The following is a 14,181-nucleotide window of genomic DNA, read 5'->3' on the forward strand; positions in this document are numbered from 1 at the left end:
AGTTTAATAGATAATTTCACAAGTCAAGAAAGTCTAAATGTATTGTTAAACTGTTGAAGTATAAGACTGTGAAAATACGTAATTAGAAAGACTACACAGTTCAAAGTCGCACGGATGACGTCTCACTGAAGCTACGATGTCTCTGTGCATCGTACCGGGGATGTAACGTTACTCTAATGAGCAGAGGATCTTGCTTGTTCTTTTGCTTATCTGCTGAAAACACTTCACTGGATAAAACACGCCAGGTAAGATAATGTTACATGTGTTGTGGAACAGAGCTAAGCTAGCTAGCTAGCGAGCAAGTTGAGCTTCAAGCTAGGTGACGTAAATTGTGTCAGACGAGAGATGTAGTTCACTGAGCGGTTTCACACTAAACTAAGTGGTCATATGACAAACCTACGGTTAACTGAGACTTTCTTCGGATATCTTTTTATCTTTTAAATTGACGAACATCATATTTGTAATCCATGGCTCAATTCAAACAGGATCAAGAAATAATTTGCCTCTCCCCGTTCACTACCGTTCATATTTTTCCGAATTAAGGTCCCATGAGGTCCACGGGAAGGGGAGGGACTTCGCCTCTCTATTCAGGCAAGATCTTCAGGCAACAGTGACAGGCAACATTTATTTTATTTTCACTACTTTCAGTTTTCTGAGCCGCTCTGATTTGCCATGATATTACAGAAAAGGTTTTTTACCTGCAAGGTTTTTAATGTGAAGTTTGTAGTGACAGAAAGTGTAGCCTTAGTCATAAAGTTTAGCAACTGTGCAAACTCATGTATTTAAAAAGAAAAAGGTCTATATTAATAAATTGGATTAAATAAAAAAAATAAAAATGTTTTTGTAATTTTTTTTTTCTCAGTGGATCAGTTTCAAACATTGCAAATGAGAAATCATCAAAGTCAGTGACACCTTTTACTATCATTTCCTGCATGCGGTACAGAAAATTGGCATCATAAGCTCTGATCACAGTGTTGTTCACAGCACAGTGCAGGTGTCCAAAGCTTATGGAAAAGTCGCAAATGCGTTTTGCATGTTGTGGAGATTAAACTGAAAAGGGTTTAGACCCCAAAGCTACAGTAATGCATTTCATACACTTTAAACATATTTCAGTAATTACGCTTTTAATGCAAAACAAACAGAAGTGTTCTAAAATCCTGCTTATACTCAAAATACACAGAGTTGTCAGTAGTGCTCTCTTTTTTCCTATTTTTTCATTTTCATGAAAATGACAAACATGTATTAAGCATAACCCTTAGAAATCCATAATGTACAGTAGTTCCCCCCCCCCCCTCCAATTAACAGCCAATATCACATTCAGATGTTTTTGGGAAAACAAATTGTATCTAATTAAAATTTTTAATGATCATTTAGTGTGTATCTGTGCTAATGTGTGTGTGTGTGTGTGTGTGTGTGTGTGTGTGTGTGTGTGTGTGTGTGTGTGTGTGTGTGTGTGTGTGCGTGTATATATGTGTGTGTGTGTGTGTGTGTGTGTGTGCATGTGTGTGTGTGTGTATGTGTGTGTGTGTGTGTGTGTGTGTGTGTGTGTGTGCGTGTGTGCGCGTGTGTCAGACAGGTAAAGACGGCCTGGGTAAAGCAGCAGTTTAATCATTTCCTGAGGGCAGCTGTAGTGTAAACACCAGTAGTGCAGTCATTATACAGTGAGGAGTGCAGGGCTGTTCATATGTGTAAGTGTGTTTCTGAGTGAGTCTGTGTGTGTTTTCATTCATTCATCCATAAACGTGAGCCCATATTTAGCTTTAGTGTTAACAGTAGGAGTCACACAACAGGGATTTCAGTGTAGTCCAAGAGAGAAAGAGAAAGGGACAGTGAGAGTTTAGTCTGCCAGAAAAGGGAATGTGTGTCACTGTGTGTGTCTCTGTGCGTGTGCATGTGCGTGTGCGTGTGTGTGTGTGTTAACTACTCTGCGGAACATTAAACACTTTAACATTACCCATTCTTTTGTCTGCTCAGCTCTTTTCCACATTAAAACTGTCCTCACCTCAAACTACCACACATTAGCAGTGAAGCACGGTGGCCATCTGCATATGTACACACACACTCAAACAGACATATAACTCACTCAGACAACACGTCACACTCAACATCCAGATGGTGAATACAAATTCCCAAAGTGAAATAAGCAGTGAAATGTAAGCAGGGACAACTCAGTCTGGTGTCCATAAACAAACACAAAGTAACACACAGCGCACACACACATAGTAAACAGCACAGACTTACTGTATCTCAGCAAGGACTCATCTGACTGCTGCTGAGGGGAGAATGGAAAGTGAAAACCTCATGCTTGCTTCGCGGCACTCCTCTCTTTCCCTCCCTCCGTCACCGCCCCCTCCTCCCTCCTTTTTCCCTTTGCTTTCTCCCTCCCCTGCCTCTTTTCCTTCCTCCACCTTCTTCTCCTCCTCCTCCTCCTCCTCTTCCTCCTTCCCTCCCTGTCCTTCACTTCCTCGCTCCTTCTCTCTCCCTCCTTCCCTCTTGCCAGAGCCCTGCTGTATTTAGATACACCAGTCTCCATATAAGGCAGCACAGCTAAACATGTCACACATAATTTATCCACAGCAGGCTGCAAGTTCACCTTTCACAGCTCGCGCTTGGCTCGTATGCAAAAGAGGGAGGAGGGAAACTCAAGGAACTTAACTCAGACAAACTTCTACTGTCAACAGCCACGTTCCCACAATTTCACACAGCGTGAGAAGTGTGTGCGTGTCTTTGTGCATGTGTGTATGTTAACAAATGCTGACAATCAGACCGTGAAAATGCTACCCAAGACCAAAATGCAATTCACCTGCACTGTTCCAACACCTCCCTCTCCCCCTTTTCTTCCTCACAGGCTCACCACCATCTGTATCTGCAGGCAGTAAATCTCATACAGATGCTGTTTGTGAGACCTGTCCACCTGCACGCCTCCCCCCTCTTCTCTACCTCCCTCTGCTCTCCTTATCTGTGCTACTACCTTTAAAAAAAAAAAAAGTACTGGCAGGAACAGAGAGGGGGAGAAAGCAAACTGCAAGGCATACAAACGTTTAAATAGGGTGTAACAGAGGCAGAAAAGAGAGAAAGAGTTAAAACTATTGTGTTTTGTGATTGAAATAGGGTGATGCAGAAAGTGAGAGTGCAAGCAGGGCGAGATTAAAAATAATATGTCAACAAATAAGACACCACTCAGAGTGCTGTCTGGTTGGGCAATTCCCTCTGATGATGTGTCAGGTTTTGCACAATCGATAGCTTTAAAAATACATGCCTGCTGACCTCTCTTCTGCCTCCTCTATTTCCCTTGGTTGAGTTTTTTTTTCTCTTGAACTTACAGCCTTTATATTGCACTTGGAAAAAAGAAGAAAAAAAAAGAAATGCGGCATGTAGATAGCAGTCGTGGTGAAGAGAAAGAAAAAGGAGAAGCAGAGAATAGAGAGAAAGAGAAAACAATGATAGCTTCACTTGAGTAGCGGTGCTAGCTGTTAGCTTTCTCCTCCCTTTTCCACAGCTTCAGTCCACTTACAGGACAGCAAGAGTCACAGCTCTGTTGCCATGGCGTCTAACTCCATCAAACACTCAGGTGCATATGTGTCTCTGTGTGTGTGTGTGTGTGTGTGTGTGTGTGTGTGTGTGTGTGTGTGTGTGTGTGTGTGTGTGTGTGTGTGTGTGTGTGTGTGTGTGTGTGTGTGTGTGTGTGTGTGTGTGTGTGTGTGTGTCAGGTGGGTGTTACCAAGTGACTCAGAGCCACATCATTGACTTGTGGCTGGAATACATCAGGGTGTTTGGAATTTATCACTGTATTGAATTTATCACTGTATTGGCGTGTGTGTGTGTGTGTGTGTGTGTGTGTGTGTGTGTGTGTGTGTGTGTGTGTAAGAGTGCAAGGTGTTGATTGAACGGCAGTCTGCAGCCTGCCCTCAAAAGCACCTATGATGGATCTTTGTGCTGCTTTAAGTGTTAATGTTAAGCTCCAGCTTCTATAAATATTTATCAATTTGTTCATAGAGTCATTACAGACGCCGGTAATATGGAATTTCGATTTTAGAGCTGACAAGTCACTGACGTGCCCAAAAAAGGCCCTGCGGTTGTCTTCCAGGATTACACTGAATTGGGAATGGTGTCCATATGTGTGTACGTGTTGTATTCTGATTGTCTAGAGGGCATGATGTCAGTTTTCTCTGGATAAAGCTACATCCGTAAAATATGTCAGTTCTGTAAGGAAATACGTATTTTCAATTGCCTCACTCAGAGCACAGCTGTCAGCTACAGATTTAGTGTCCTGCTGATCGACACTTCAGTAGGGCAGCTGCATTCAAACACATGCTCCATGACATCTTCTTCTGAAGAGCCTTCACCTATGTAAAAGCAATACAACATGTAAAAATACTCCATTACAAGAAACAATCCTGCATTCAAAATGTAACTTTAGTGAAAAGTTAAAAAAGCGCTCTAAGCTAAATTGACTTAAATCTGCATTTACATATTTTTGGGCTAATTGGGAGGAGCAGATACAAGCTGTAACCCTAACACTGACATATTATCAACTTATAAAGTTGTTATGGTGAACCTGTTTGAAACTGTTTTCAATTGACACATCCAGCAGATATGGAGTAACATTAGCATTTGTTTGGCGTCGTGTTTATCGTGACCTGGCAGAAAAGTCCAATATTCACTCTCTTTACCGCTGGTCTGGTCTCAGCCAACTCCTAAGTTAAATATCTGGTTCTTTAGCTGCTAAATGCTCCACTATTTTCCACAGCATGTCACTAATTGTGTCTGTCTGCCCTTTGGTGCTGGATGGGTAACTGAAAATGACGCTGATGAGAGGGAATCAGAACAGTAAAGTTGCTGGTCAAAAAAGCAAACCACTTAGCTGAAAGTTGCTACAACTTGTTAGAGCTGAGGGGAACTGCAGAGTCAGGTGGTAATGTTCTCTGGATTCATCACTGCGACTCCGAGCGACATTTTTTACATTGCACACAGTTGTTGTACTTAGTATAAAAAGTACCCACTTTGGAGGCAGAATGGCCCGTCAGTGTTACAGTATATTAGTTTACATTATAAAATGTTATAATTATTTGTGTATTAATGTGCAAGAGGAATTCTAATTTTGTAGATGGCTAAAATGGAGCTAATTTAAACTAGTTTATAGGCTATATTGTTGTAGTTTGATTCATATTGCATTATATTTTAAATGCTCATTGTAAGGTTTTAAAATATGACTCTATGGCACTTGTTCCCCCTGAGACATAGTGAAGTAGAAGTGCAGATTAGTATAAAATGGAAATACTCAAGTAAATAACAAGTTCAGAATGATACCTTAGATCTCTAAATGTACTTTCCACTGGCTTCTTGTCTAAAGGGAGAGATGCAGTGATGAAGAAACAAGGCACAGTGAAAGGCTTTGGACTTGCTGATAATTGCTGCAATTGTGGATAATTTGATGCACACTAAGGTTCCTGCTTGCTGCTCTGCTGATGTCTGTGTACGGGGAAGAGAGCGAAAAGGACTTTCGAGGCACTGCCTTCTAACACAAGCCAGTGTCTCTCACGTCCTAGCTCGTTCTGATCATTTCAAAACGAGGCCACAGATCCGTGAACAATGAGTCCCTTGTGTTCCAGATCATTAAAGACAAGAATGAGGTGAAAAAAAGAGATAAAAAGAACAAAGACAGGAGTTAAAGTTGAACAAGGAGAGATCTGGATCCATATATCACCTTTGATCCACACTGCTAAGCAAAGCCAGAGCTGGACCGAGAGTAAGAGAATATCCCGGACAACCTGGAGAAGGATCTTACCGAATGGAAAATCCAGCAGGGTGAGTCTCAGTGTGAGTCTGAGAGGTTTTCAGCATTCATAGCAGACCTCTGCTCTATTGTGGAGTATCTAAGGTCAAATTATTAAACAGATGATCATCAAACAACTGTAGCTATTTCAGTCTATTAAAACTGCATGACTTGCAGAGCCTCTGCGTCTTTCTTTTAGGTCTGAACAGCTCTGTGTTCTGGTACCAATTCTGGGGCCCAGAGATGTGACCTCATAGTAAAATGTGGGAATCTGTCAACACATAGCTCTATAACAGACAAGTAGTAGAATATATGAATGACCATTGTTCAAAAAGATCCTAGACTCAATACTGAAATAGCTCTGGTATGACCACTGTTATATTGCAAAAATTCAGACATACCTGCTTTTCTTTTCCTCACATACAGTGTCATTGTATCTTGAATCAGTATCATCTTGAATTGAAACACTTGCTTTATGGAACACCTTATATACCCAGATGACTATATAGACATCTACATATTTTAATCAGGCAGCTTTCAATCTCCTGAACACCAACGCTGAATTATTAAAGAGCAAAGGCAGAGATATAGATGCTACTGTCATATAGGTGTCTGGTGGATAATTCTGTCACGCGACAACACAAATAGTGATGGGGGGGCTCTTCATGAAAGGAGCCATAATGAAAAAGAGGAGCCTCTCCATTTTGAGTTTTGACAGGTGGATTTCTGCAGGTGAAGTGCAGATACGAGCTGTGCTCTCTCAGAGCTAAATGGAGACAAACTGAATATTCAAAAGATTTTTTTTTTGTCTGATCTGCATTATGGCTTTTTTGCATTTCATTTCCCAAGCCGCAAAAGCTCTTTGCGTAATCCGTTACAGTGTTCAGCATACACAACTTCCCACATCCACATAATACACACTGTCAAAAGGTGCAAGACACACATGTAAAACAGTCTCAAAGCTCCTTTGAGACGTTTGTGTGATAAAGAGTAAGATAAATACAATTACTTTGAGCTGTACTTGATTTAAAAACTGGATTTTGAGATATTAAAAATTGTGTTAGATATTTTCTTTAGGGATCTCTACTGCATTGAAATGATAACCTTTTGGAGTTGAGGTTTCATTTAGAAATAATTAAGTTTTATTTCAAACCTTTTTACTCACGTGTCTCCAAATTACAGTGTTGAAACATGATTTCATGATGGAGTCCCATGGGTGGAGGACTGAAATTTCCCATTTGAGTGCTGGGGTAATAAAGTTTAAGAGTCCCTGCCTTAAGCTGCTGCAATCGCGTGTCTCTGGCGCAACAGATATGGTCACAAGCCTCAGTGGCCGTTAAACCACAAACTGACCTGTCATGGAGAAGCCACTCAGCTTGCACCAGTGTCACTTGTCACACCAAAAACAGGCTTAGTTTATTGAAGTATTTGAAGTTTTTGGGTACCAATTATTTATATTTATTTTTAATTACAAAGAGCTTTTGAAACTTAAACCAAAATGCCTCATCAGTGATCAGCATTATAAAAGTGTAACTTATAATGCATCACTGTGTCAAGTTGTTATTGACAGGCACATTCCCCTTACATAAAAAATAACATTATTTGTCTTAAGTTAGTGCTACATGAAGCATATCAGACAAAATCATGCAACATTAACTAGATATTTTGCCAAAATGTACTGTTAAATTCCTATTGCTTTGTTGAATCATTTTATAAGATTTGAAATTATTTTGCATTAACAAAAATATGCTGGACTGTACCCAAAAAAGGTAAACAGAATTGTCGTCAGAATGACAAAGTGTAACATAATGTGCAATTCCATGACACAACTTATCTTTCCTAAAAGTTACGCTGTCTTCACCAGCACTTCCACAACATAAATACACGTAAAACCTTCCCAGCATAGTCAAATCAGCTACAGATAAACACTATCTGTAAGCTGGAGTGAGGGAACTATGCAAAAAAGCAAACCCAGTAACAGACAAAAACAACTGATGTTTTACATGCATGTCAGATATTTCAAATCACTCTAAGATGTGTCCTCACTTTTGAAAAATCCCAAACTCAGACCTTTCCAAGTAAGACGAAAAATCAGCAGCATTCACGAGCAACAGGCAGGGAAGTTGTCGGAATCATAACATGTCAAATATTAATGACACCCTGTCGTCTCCACAGAGCAACTCTCCCCTCTCCTCCTCTCAAGAAGCAATAACAGACGGATAAACAGATCATCCTGTAAAACCAGTGGATGTCCACGCGGTCAGAGAAAAGCTGCCTTACCTGCCTGGTTGTCTGTGTGTTTCACTTGCACTCGGTCCTGGTGTACGAATGTGTGTGTGCACTCACACACAATCCCTCCGAACAGGAACTGATGAATCTGCACGACTTCAGCCCTGCAGCGTGCAGTGCATTATGGGGTTTCAGTCTCTCTATTTCTCTCTATCTGCTGTGTGTGTGTGTGTGTGTGTGTGTGTGTGTGTGTGTGTATGTGTGTGTGTGTGTGTGTGTGTGTGTGTGTGTGTCTCTCTCTCTCTTCCTCTCTCTCTGTTGGCACAGTGTTAGAGGGGGATGTCCTCGCCTCCTGTCTAGAAAGAGGAGGGTGAACTCACACTGTATCCACACACACACTCAATGCAGAAGAAGCCTCATGATGACGAGTACCGCGGCTCTGGTTGCCGTGGCAACAGCCTCCCCCCACCCCCCTCCTGTAGCTATACAGGCTCTTTCTCTCAGTGTATTCTGTTTGAATAGTGAAAAAGTGAAACATGTTTCACAAACTTATTCTTCTAGTCTGTACTTCTTCTATTTAGCATTATGTTAGCATTTACATTACTTTGAGCCAGAGCTAACCAGCTATCGCAGAAATGAGAGACTCAGTTATTGTGATCACTAACTGTTGCTTCTGCCTTCTGTGATAAAGAGAGGGTGGCGTGTAGTCAGAGGGGATAGAGACAGACACAGATACTGAGTGTTTTATGTGTATGCACATCATGCATCTCTGTGCTTGTGTGTGTGTGTGTGTGTGTGTGTGTGTGTGTGTGTGTGTGTGTGTGTGTGCGTGCGTGTGTTATGTGAGTGGGTTTGAGTGGGTTGATGTGGTGGTTCCCTGAAGCAGGCTATAGTTCCTCTTCCCATTTTCCCATTGCTACTGCCAGTGCACTGAGGCCTGCAGCCATTTGATAACATACATTTTCAGTCACATTACCAACAAGGGAAGTACAGCTGGACTGACCAATGAAATGAATGGGTCATGTGCACACATGCATGCAGGCAGACACACACACAGAAAGACTGACTATGCCCACTGGTGTTATTATTTCAATTTTCATCATTATTCACCTTCCTGGAGGTTGGTATGAAGTGTTATTTAGCGGCTGATTCAGAATGATAATAGGAGCTTGGTAGGTTATCAAGAAGGGGGAAGGGAGGTGGGGGTTTGACAGGCAGAAAAAGAACAGGGAGACAGAGGAAAAGAGAGATAGAGGGATAAGTTCTGTAAAGGAGAGAGTATGGCGGTGAGGAAGAAAAAGAGACGAGACCTCCTCTCCACCGTCTCCCATAGCGACAGAGTGGGTGGAAGGCCGTGGCTGTCCTTCAGGCCCTGTAAATCAGCAGCTCACAGCTGAGTCCTGCAGCGCAACCGCCACACTAGTAACCCCCAATCCTCAATCTTTTCATATCTAGCCTTCCTGTTCTTTTGTCTCGCACCTGTTATCTCTGTGTTTGGTGTTTTTTGCCCCCAAAGTCGCCTTTCAGGCAGCGCGGCAATGGTTATGTTTAGGGTTAAGGTTAGGATTAGCTGCCTGGAAGGCAACATCGGAGGCAAAAAACACCATCAAGCTGTTATCTCTGTCTCTCTGTCTCTCAGTCTTGCACTGCCCCATTCTGCTCCCAACCCTACCTGACCCTGCACAAATCTTCTCTATCACCAAAACATGTATATTACAGGTCATATTTAGATCAAGATGAGTGATACCACCATGCCACCGGAGCCAGAAACAACCTGATTAGTCAGACCAGTTAAGAGGAAAACTACATATCCCACAGTTCTGTTCTCTGTCCCTCCGGTAGCCATGGGAACAGGTAGGAACTGGGATTCACTAAGCATTGATTGTTGAAAGTCTTGCGAGGATGATTTAATCAGTGAGCTTGGGAAAGGGAGGGAAAGAGGGCAGAGAAAGGTATAGACAAAGTGGGAGGCAACAGATGGTAGTGAGTGTCGAGGATACGTGGGCTTGTGCAAACGTATTATCATCAACAAGTTTGTATATCATACGAAATATGATGTTATATTTATGTATGTACTTTTTTCATCACCTTTCGGTGAAGATTAAGTTTAGGTACCAAAACTATGGTTACGTGACCGGTTGACCAATCAGGTTGCCACAATCATACTTATCTCTTAGCTATCGTGCGAGATCCCGCGAGATCACTCACAGAGCACAACATCTATTGCCGGAAGAGACTACTGGTAAAGAAGAATCAAGAAGCGAGTGAACAGCAGAAGCAGCTACTGCAGCGTGAGGCAATAGGACAAGATGCCAAACAGTTACATCCCGGCTGCGGTTTAAAAGCAATAGATGTTGTGCTCTGTGCGTGATCTCACGGGATCTTGCGCGATAGCGCGGTAGCAGCTGACAGGAGTATCCATCAGGCAAGTGTTATTTAAATATACTTCTGGTGTAGTTACAAACTTTCTAATGCCTTGTTTTATAAGTAAATAAACAATTTGTACTATTGTAGAAGTTTTGTATCATTCATTATTAGTGGGGTAATTTACGAGATACAAACGTGGATTCATTAGCGCCTGCACTAAGCTAACCAGCTGATAGCGCTAACTCGACCAACGTTATAACAAGGGAAAAAAGCTTATGGGGGTTGTTTGGCCGAGGTCAAGGTTCAAAGCAGCCTAGGGTGGAATTACTCCGAACCATCACTTTAAGGCCTGCCAAGAATGTGCCTCTATAAAGTTAAAGCTACTCCTCTACTCGCCAGTGCTCTGCAGGAGAGAAAACTGCAGTGAATCAATAAAAATGGGCTTTTCCATGGCACTTTTTTGCTTTTGAAAGAAGCATATATCTGAATAAGCTGGCATTATAACTGAAACCTCATGTGCTCTGTGTAATGAAGGGTCCTTGAGTTGGAGCAACACTGAATAACCTGCTCAGAGACGGTGATTAGTGGCATCAGCAGGTGTCTACAGGGTCCGTGTGCCACATCTATTCATTAGAGACATTAACACTAACCACTCACACGCATACACACACAAACACACACACACACACACACACACACACACACACACACACACACACACACACACTAACACACAAACAGAGGTAGCTGCTTATCGGAACTATTTATTAACACTGCAGCTCCCCTTAAGCGCAATGACCATTGATTAGGCTTATGCATAATGATGGTGGTGGAACTGCTGGTGTAATTATTACTAGGCATTGTGCCTCTCTGATACTGTGGATTAATTGTAGTCTTGCATGCAGTACTGCGTGTATATGCTGCATTACAGAAGCGGAAGTTTTGAGCCATGCTCAGTGGGAGTCTGTGGAAATTAACTTATCGGCAAATGTTAATTTGCAAATACTTAGCATTCGTTTTTAGCTTATTTGCTAATTTTACTGGGTGTAATTTTCAAAGACCCACATGCCAAATATGAATATTGCTTACAGTAGTTACATCACAACAGAGGCAGTTTTTTTTCAGCCAGTAAACACTTTTATTTTTTTTTTTATTGAATATATACTTTCAGAAGCACTCTTTGATGTTGCATCCTCCATCCTTATTCCAAGCACAACCAGTAGCCTTCAGCAACTAGCTGTGCCTGTACAGGTCAGGGCAGCTTTATGTCAAAGTTCTACAAATTCTACAAACTAACTTTGGGCAGTTTGTGTCTGAATAAACTAGCACATGACTTTAAAAAAAACAACTACTACATCAACTATTATGTACTGTAAGTGGCCCACACAAAAGTAGTTTTCCCGGGATGTGAATACGGCTTTTCAAACATTTGTGCAGAATATATTTTTTTCCTTTTTCAGCTATCAGAGGATGCAGAGACTGTAGCGGCAAGTAGCAGTTGAAATATTGAAGTTTTCCTTTGTTATTGGTACTCACTGTTTTCATTACAGCTTGTGATGGTTGTTGAAGAATAAATACAGAATGGTATAGGTGCAAATATAATATTTAGTGTACTCTATCATCAGGCTTAGGGAGTAACGGAATACATAGAATGGCATTATATAATTAAGACACAAATGACATGTAACTGTATTCCGTTACAGAAAAAAAGATATCATAATCAGATTACTGATACATTTAGTAAAGATGTGGATTGTTAGCGGGATTGCAATTTTTAAATAATTTATATTTTAAAATAATTAAAAAATGTATTGATATACAGTATGTTCAAACACTACAACACTTCACAAGCCTCACACAACACCACTCTGTCTTTAATGAAAGCAGAGCTAACAGTTGACAATTCCTTGTCATGTCCTATAACGTTAGTAAAAAATTGTGTGAGAAAGTTCCACTACACAATACCAATGAATTGCCAAGTGCAGCTCCTGTATGTCAGGGAATCAAACAGCAACAGCTCTCAAGAGTTTGGCAGGAGCAGAATAAACTGACCAATAAATATCAAACTCGTAACCCCTTCCAAATTAACATCACATAAAACAAGGCCCTTGTGAATGTGAAGCCAGGAGTAAAGTAACACACTTAATCACTAAAACAATACTAAAATCTCACGTTTAACCTTGAAATGGCAAACCATTATGTTACATTCATTTGGCTAGTGCAATTGTCCATAATAATATATGTTAACTATGCAATCTAACATTTATAAAATCCCCATTAGTTTCAATTAAAAGCCATTCGATCCAATATGCTTATTGTCCTCTGGCTGTCAGCTTGGCAACCAGTTCAGCACTGCTGCCCCTGACAGCGTTCCACAGATGAATGCCACTCCATTGTTGGGACAATAATGTGAATTGTTGAAAAGTGTTGGATAGAAGACATGTCCTTGTTAACGCCACTCACACAGAATGGTGCAATGTAGCTGCAACCTTGTCAGCGTCTTGCTGGGTGTATACTGTAGGCTTACAGCTAGAGTGCAATGTACATACTGACTATGTCTAGCTACAGTCAGTTACCCAACAATTCAGACAGAGCTAGTACTGCCAGTAGGATGTGGATGTGAGGAATATAAACCTAACTTCATTTCTCTTTTTGCTGTAAAAGCCCATGGAATTAAATAAGTATGCAAAAACACTTTGCATATTAATCTAGAGCAGGTCAGGCTCTGTACGTGGGAGAGATGTTGACATCTCTGATAACATAGGATACTCTAGGGTTTGATCTAAATGCCTGACCCTGCCTATAGGAGAGAACTGAAAAATAACACACACACACACACACACACACACACACACACACACACACACACACACACACACACACACACACACACACACACACACACACACACACACACACACACACACACACATACAGTATATACACATGCATACACATGAAAGAGTGAGAGTGAACAAATCTCAGCAGATTGCCCTTGGTAACTAACTGTTGGTAAATATTCATAAGGACAGTCTCTAGACTCATGGCAACTAGAAGAAGGACGTATAAATGTGTTTAAGGGAAGATAATGGCTATTGGAGAGCGTGTTGGAGAACAGATGCTACCATAGAGACAGAAACAGAACCATTGGTTTAATTATTGGTTTTGGTAGTTTAAACACAGTTAAACAGAAGTGAAATGCTTTGGTCAAAGAGATGCACATACTTTTTTCTTTAACTAATTGGCAATTACGGTAGCTTACTAATGCATAAAGAAAACTAAGCTGCACTTTGTTCATGTAGAGATAAATAGCTGATTAGAGATGCATGAGTCAAATTATCAGAGAACATATGCAACACAACTGGATCACTGCCTTTCTGAGCTAACAGGGAATTTAATGATAATGCCATGTTGAAACAGATTCCCATGACCCATGTCTACACTTTGTACTTTCCAAAATTCGACTGGGAATATCAAACTCAAACTGTTACTTTTGTTGTGGTGAGAAAACCTCAGAAAATCACCTGCAGCAGCCCCCAGGCAATATGGAATCGAAAAGCTTCTGTTTGATTGGACAAACAAATGCCTCGTAAAATAATAACGCCTGTGGTGAATGTGAGTCCTCAACACACACTGTACATATTTGTAAGGTCATGTTTTTTTGCCAGATGATGTACCTGGTGTTTAAGGATTCTGAACACTTCTTAATTTCTTATTTCACAATTCAAAGTCAGAATGTCTTTCCCTGAAGGCACACACTCTTATCTAGCAGCTGGCTATAGATGAACAATTCACAGTGCGCAGAGCAG

General features: G+C 41.0%; 2 protein-coding genes across 9 annotated transcripts in view; one reads left to right on the forward strand and one right to left on the reverse strand.

Annotated features, from left to right (window-relative positions):
• The window catches only part of LOC144515299 (muscleblind-like protein 1), a 76,548-nt gene extending 68,282 nt beyond the window's left edge, over window positions 1–8,266 (reverse strand). For 2 of the 8 annotated variants that reach the window (XM_078246010.1, XM_078246015.1), the window contains exon 1: window positions 8,057–8,264. The gene's annotated coding sequence lies outside the window, so the exon portion shown is untranslated. Of the gene's footprint in view, window positions 1–8,056 lie in introns of all 8 variants that reach the window. The other 6 variants (XM_078246014.1, XM_078246013.1, XM_078246019.1 and 3 more) reach the window with 5 other exon arrangements.
• LOC144513980 (succinate receptor 1-like) overlaps window positions 1–14,181 on the forward strand; it is a 48,076-nt gene that overhangs the window by 16,123 nt on the left and 17,772 nt on the right.

The sequence above is a fragment of the Sander vitreus genome, chromosome 3 (genome assembly GCF_031162955.1).
Source record: "Sander vitreus isolate 19-12246 chromosome 3, sanVit1, whole genome shotgun sequence".
Taxonomy (NCBI): domain Eukaryota; kingdom Metazoa; phylum Chordata; class Actinopteri; order Perciformes; family Percidae; genus Sander; species Sander vitreus.